We start from the raw sequence: 5,130 nt of genomic DNA on the forward strand, positions 1-5,130 counted from the left end.
TTCCTCATAATCTTATCAGCCATAATATGTGTTGTGAAGTGGATTGCTTGGTCTTTGATAGAGTTTATGTCATAGCCCCTATTTCCTTTGACCAACCTATACTTCTACTTCATGCTTTCTGCCAAGGCACAATCCTGGTCCTTCTCGACTAACTCCTCCGTGGGGTTCCGCCCTTGGTATGGTAATCTCATGATCCTACAAATCAACGTTTATTCTATGGGGATTTTATTCCTGATCCACGTGTGTTCGTCATGTATCAATTCTAATATTGTCAAACACTCATTGTGTTTGATGAACTTCTGCCGAAGTGTGGCACATTTAACATGTTGAGCAATGGATTTAAGAGATCTATGGTTTGTATCTTTTGAATCAGTTACCGGAGAATCCACAGTATGAACATTTTTATGCCGACGTTTCAAATCCCAACTGGGATCCATCATCAGGACTTATGAATGATGATAAAAGAAGAGTTGCTTAGAAGGACATAAATAATAATGAGGATAATAAATTATTAGGATCAGCAGAATGTCGGCTGAATATTTATTTTTAATTTATTTATTAATTTATTATTCATTCAATTATTTATTTTTAATAAATTATTTTTATTTTATTGTTGAGTTTTATATATTAATTTTACAGGTGAGAATATATTAATTTAAAATTCAAAACCTAAATGGTAATAATGATTAAAATTTAATTTTTTTATTTTTCTTTTTTATTTTATTTATGTCCTTCTAAGCAGCTCTTCTTTTATCATCATTCATAAGTCCTGATGATGGATCCCAGTTGGGATTTGAAACGTTGGCATAAAAATGTTCATACTGTGGATTCTCCGGTAACTGATTCAAATGTTGAGCAATCCTGACTGTGACAACCAATTTTACAATCATCGTGGTTCTAATCTTATCACTCTGTTATTTGGGTAGTGAACCTGCTGCAAGTACTAGCCTAGTGCGAACTACGGGTACTTATTCTAGTCATTAAAATCATTACCTGTGAATTTTAGTTGCGATATTTTTCCTAAGAGCTCTCCTTCATATGGCACATCTTGCAGTAATAGAGGTGTGAATGTCCCATACTTTGCATCTTTGGCATCCTTTATAGGCTTAGCATTTGGCTTCCTTGGTGGGATATATGAGGGTAGAGGTGAGATGAACGTTGTGCCACCTTCCTCCGCCTGAATTTCCTCCACTTCTTCTTCAATGTCAACCTACTGAGGTTTCTTCTGAGGCTTCATAGGTTTGGCAAGCTTCTTGTCCTGCTTTTTCTTGGTTCTTACTTCCTTGGGTTGCTTCTGCCTTAGCAATGTCTGAGGGTTTTGTGGTGGCGATGCTACTACTGAGGGTGTTGCTACTATGGGTGGTGTGACTGGTGATGATGCAAGTGTATTAGTTATTCTTGCGGTGGCTGATTCCATAAATCCTTCTAAAACTTTATCATTAAATATTCACACAAATTATTCAGTCGACAAGATATTCATGCAAGATATATCTGCAACTACTTCGCACTATTACTCTCTCAAAATCTCATTTCAGCAAAGTTCTTAATTTGAGTGGGAATTGGCTATTTATGACAATTTCGTCCTTTGCACCTCATCATTAGATTTGACTTTGTCTTGATTTTGTTCATATTTTGTCATTAAATGCATATCTATTGTTAAATTCTTCCAATTGTCATCTTAAATGCAACTTGACGCCTGTATTTTCCCTTTTAACGGTCATATTTTTACTTTTCTAGTGAACTTTGACACATCCCGTATTATAGCACACCTTTATCTTATGTCGCAGCATCCTGTGAACTTTGACATATTCCTTATTGTAGCGAAGTACTTTCTTCATCGAACGTCTCTCTGCAGCACAGTTTATAGTCCAGTGTCCACTTTCAACTACATGTGACACTAAGACTTTCCTTCTTTCTTCTTTAGGGAAAAGCTGTAGGAGCAGGGTTGTCCCTGTACAACTTCAATCTATTTCAATTCACTTTTACTTGAAATAATTCTCCATTTAACTTTTCTAATTATGTTGCGCCTCCATCAGTAATATACTTAATAACATATGGGCCTAACCAGTGTGTTTTGAATTTCCTTGGAAATTTCACAAACTTACTGTCATAGAGGAGAACAAGGTCTCCTACTTGAAACTTCTTTTGCTTAATGTACCTATCATGCCAAGCCTTTTCTCTTGCTTTTTGCACTTGTTGATGAAATCCTTTTATAAACATGTCTTCTTCCAGAGAAAGTAATTACGACGTTCTTTCTTCCATTATGTCAGGGTCTTCCATATTTGTAAAAGCTACAATTCTTAGGCTAGGGACAATGTATTCCATGGGAATCACAACTTCTTGCCCATAAACCAACCTAAAGGGTGTTTGACCTGTCAAATTTTTGCATGTATTCCTATAATCCCATAATACTGCTAGAATTCTAAGATCCCAGTCATTCCTATTCACATTACATACCTTGGTCAGTGCATTCTCCAAAAATTTATTGAATTCTTAAACAATTCCATTTGCTTGAGGATGATAAGGAGTGCTATTTTTGTGGTAAACTTGAAATTCCTTAGTTAATGCTTCAATGGTCTTATTCAAGAAATGTGACCCTTGGTCACTCATCAATATCTTTGGGCACCCAAATCTAGATAGTATGTATTCAAAGATGAACTTCACAGAAGTTTATACGTTGCAATCCTTCACTGGTTGTGCTTCATCCCACCTTTTCAAATAATTAGTTGCAGTGATTATATACCTCGCACCGGTCCTTTTCTGTGGTGGATTTATAAGTCCAACAAAATCAATACCCCATTTGTCAAAAGCCTGCAAAGTTACTTGTGGCACTAGTGGCATCTCATCTCTCCTTGAAGGTTTTCCTGTTCTTTGGGGGATATCACAAGATTGAAAGTACTCCTTTGCATCTTTGTGTAGTGTAGTCCACCATAGTCCTACTCTTGAAATTTTCTACGTAGTAGCTTTCCCTCCATAATGTATGTTGTCATTCACTGCTTTATATGGTTATCAGTTGCCTAGAGTGTAGAAAAGCAGTAAATTTTGAAGCCATTTCCCAATCCATGGAAGCTCTTAAGGTCAAATCGGACCCTCTCCACTGGATAGTGCCCATTATAAGATTTCCAACGATATATAGAAGTCAAAAAGTGGACTTCTAGATCAGAAGTTATAGGAGTTTAAAGATGGGAGTTTTGCTGCCTTGAAATGAAAGAGAGGAGCACATTGGAGGGCCCTGAGCACAACAAATCCCACATTCCCGCAATCCTGCATATCATCCATATCACATCCTGTAGTCCTTTAGTCTTGCGGTCCCGTAGTGCTGTGATCTCGCTATCCTGCAGTCCCGCAGTCCTGCATTCCCGTGGTAAATCCCACATATCGACGATTGGCGTGGCAGTGAGGTTCTAACTTTAAGAACCTTGTGATATTGCCTATTTGTGATATAATGTTAAATCACTAGGGAAAGGCCTAAATCATTTAGCAAAGGAAATGCATGCAAAACCAAATTCGGGCGGGCGATTTTATCTCTCCTATAAGGGGCCACGTGGTGCAATCCCATTGGCCCGTATGTATGACATGTCAACTGAAGTCATCAATGGTGTGGCAGTATGGAAGTGATGTGCCACTATGGAGGACACGTGGCATTCAAATTTGGCATTTTGAGGGGTCCCATAGGGGCATTTCCAAGTGACACATGGCAGCGATCACGTCAACCCCCCACAGATCGGCAATCGGAAATCGCACACAAAAAATTTCATTCTTCTGCCGAATTTCCTTCCTGACCCGTGATTGTGATATGTAGGAACTCCTCAGACACGATATTTTATACACTAGAGCTACAGGAATGTAGCGTTCGTCCCCTTCAAAATCCTCATGCTCATTCAACACTCTATCCCGCAGATCGGTGATCACAAGTGTCAAGGGGAAAATGCTAAAGGTAAAGTGCTATCAAGCATCGGGATGTGGGATTCCAAGTAATAAAGCACAAAGGCCCCCGAGACGGGAGCCTGAAGGCCTTAGCGCTCGAAGGCTAAGCCCTTGGTCATAGCCCCCAATCATATGATAAGAAAGGAAGAAAGGGGCTAAACCGAGTTGATGGAGATCATAGCCCGCAGATTCGTAATATTTCAAAGCTAAAATACCTGATTATAGCAAGGCCCCAATAGCGCAATACAGGCAATTAAAGACGTATGGGTTGGCAGCTAATGTAGTGAATGATGTATGGTGCGGCAGTAGATCAGTATGGGGGGGACTACCTAGACACACTCCACTCCTAGTCCATGACAGGCATTCACAGTCGACCCACTCCCTACTCCAGTGAACAAGTTACTCAGGTAGTTAAGACAGAATTGACAGAAACTGACTGAGTAGCATGCGAAGCGCATCACGACAGATACGTGGCTTGATAAGGGGCCTCCATTGGAAAAATAGAGGGAAACCTCCTTCATCTTTCTATTTTCCTCCTTATTTCATTAGTTCTGCAATTTCCATTTATTTCCAAGAAAGGGAGTGGATCCCCATTGTAATGTTTTTGGGCAACAATGCCATCCCAGATGCAGACAGCTAGTCATTGTGCAGCTGGCCCTGGGCTGAGATATTTTGTAAACTGTAATTCTAGCTCCCCCTCTTCTAATAAAAAGGGGGAAGCAACACTTTAAGAGGGGTTGGTTAGTTCCGGAATTTCTCACGCGAGCGGTCTGAATTATGAGATGCCATTTGGTTCAATTTTCTTATTCATGGTGGACTTGACTGATGTGGTGTTGGATGTAATCGACTAGTATGTTGGAATCATATGGATGAATGAAACTCTTTGGTGATTCCAAGCATGATCGATGTGCAATATGTTTCCCCTTCTCTAATCTCATTTCATAAGTTGTTCTTCCTTCTTTGAAATAGTGTAATGAGATTGTTAGTTTCTCCCTGATTCATGGATTTACCCTGGATGCTAAATAGAGAACAGTGCTTGTGTGTATTACAGATTTACTTGAGTTGTTCTATAGCCTATAGTACCTGTAGTAACTATAGATTTACTTGTGTTATTAGATTAGCCTGCAGTACATGTATGAGCACAGCCTTTCTCACACTATTTGGTGATAGAGGTTCCCACGTCATGAACCCTCAATAAGTACT

The sequence above is a fragment of the Pinus tabuliformis genome, chromosome Q, assembly GCF_031772625.1.
Source record: "Pinus tabuliformis cultivar Carrire ecotype Pingquan chromosome Q, CPIR1, whole genome shotgun sequence".
In the NCBI taxonomy this organism is placed as follows: domain Eukaryota; kingdom Viridiplantae; phylum Streptophyta; class Pinopsida; order Pinales; family Pinaceae; genus Pinus; species Pinus tabuliformis.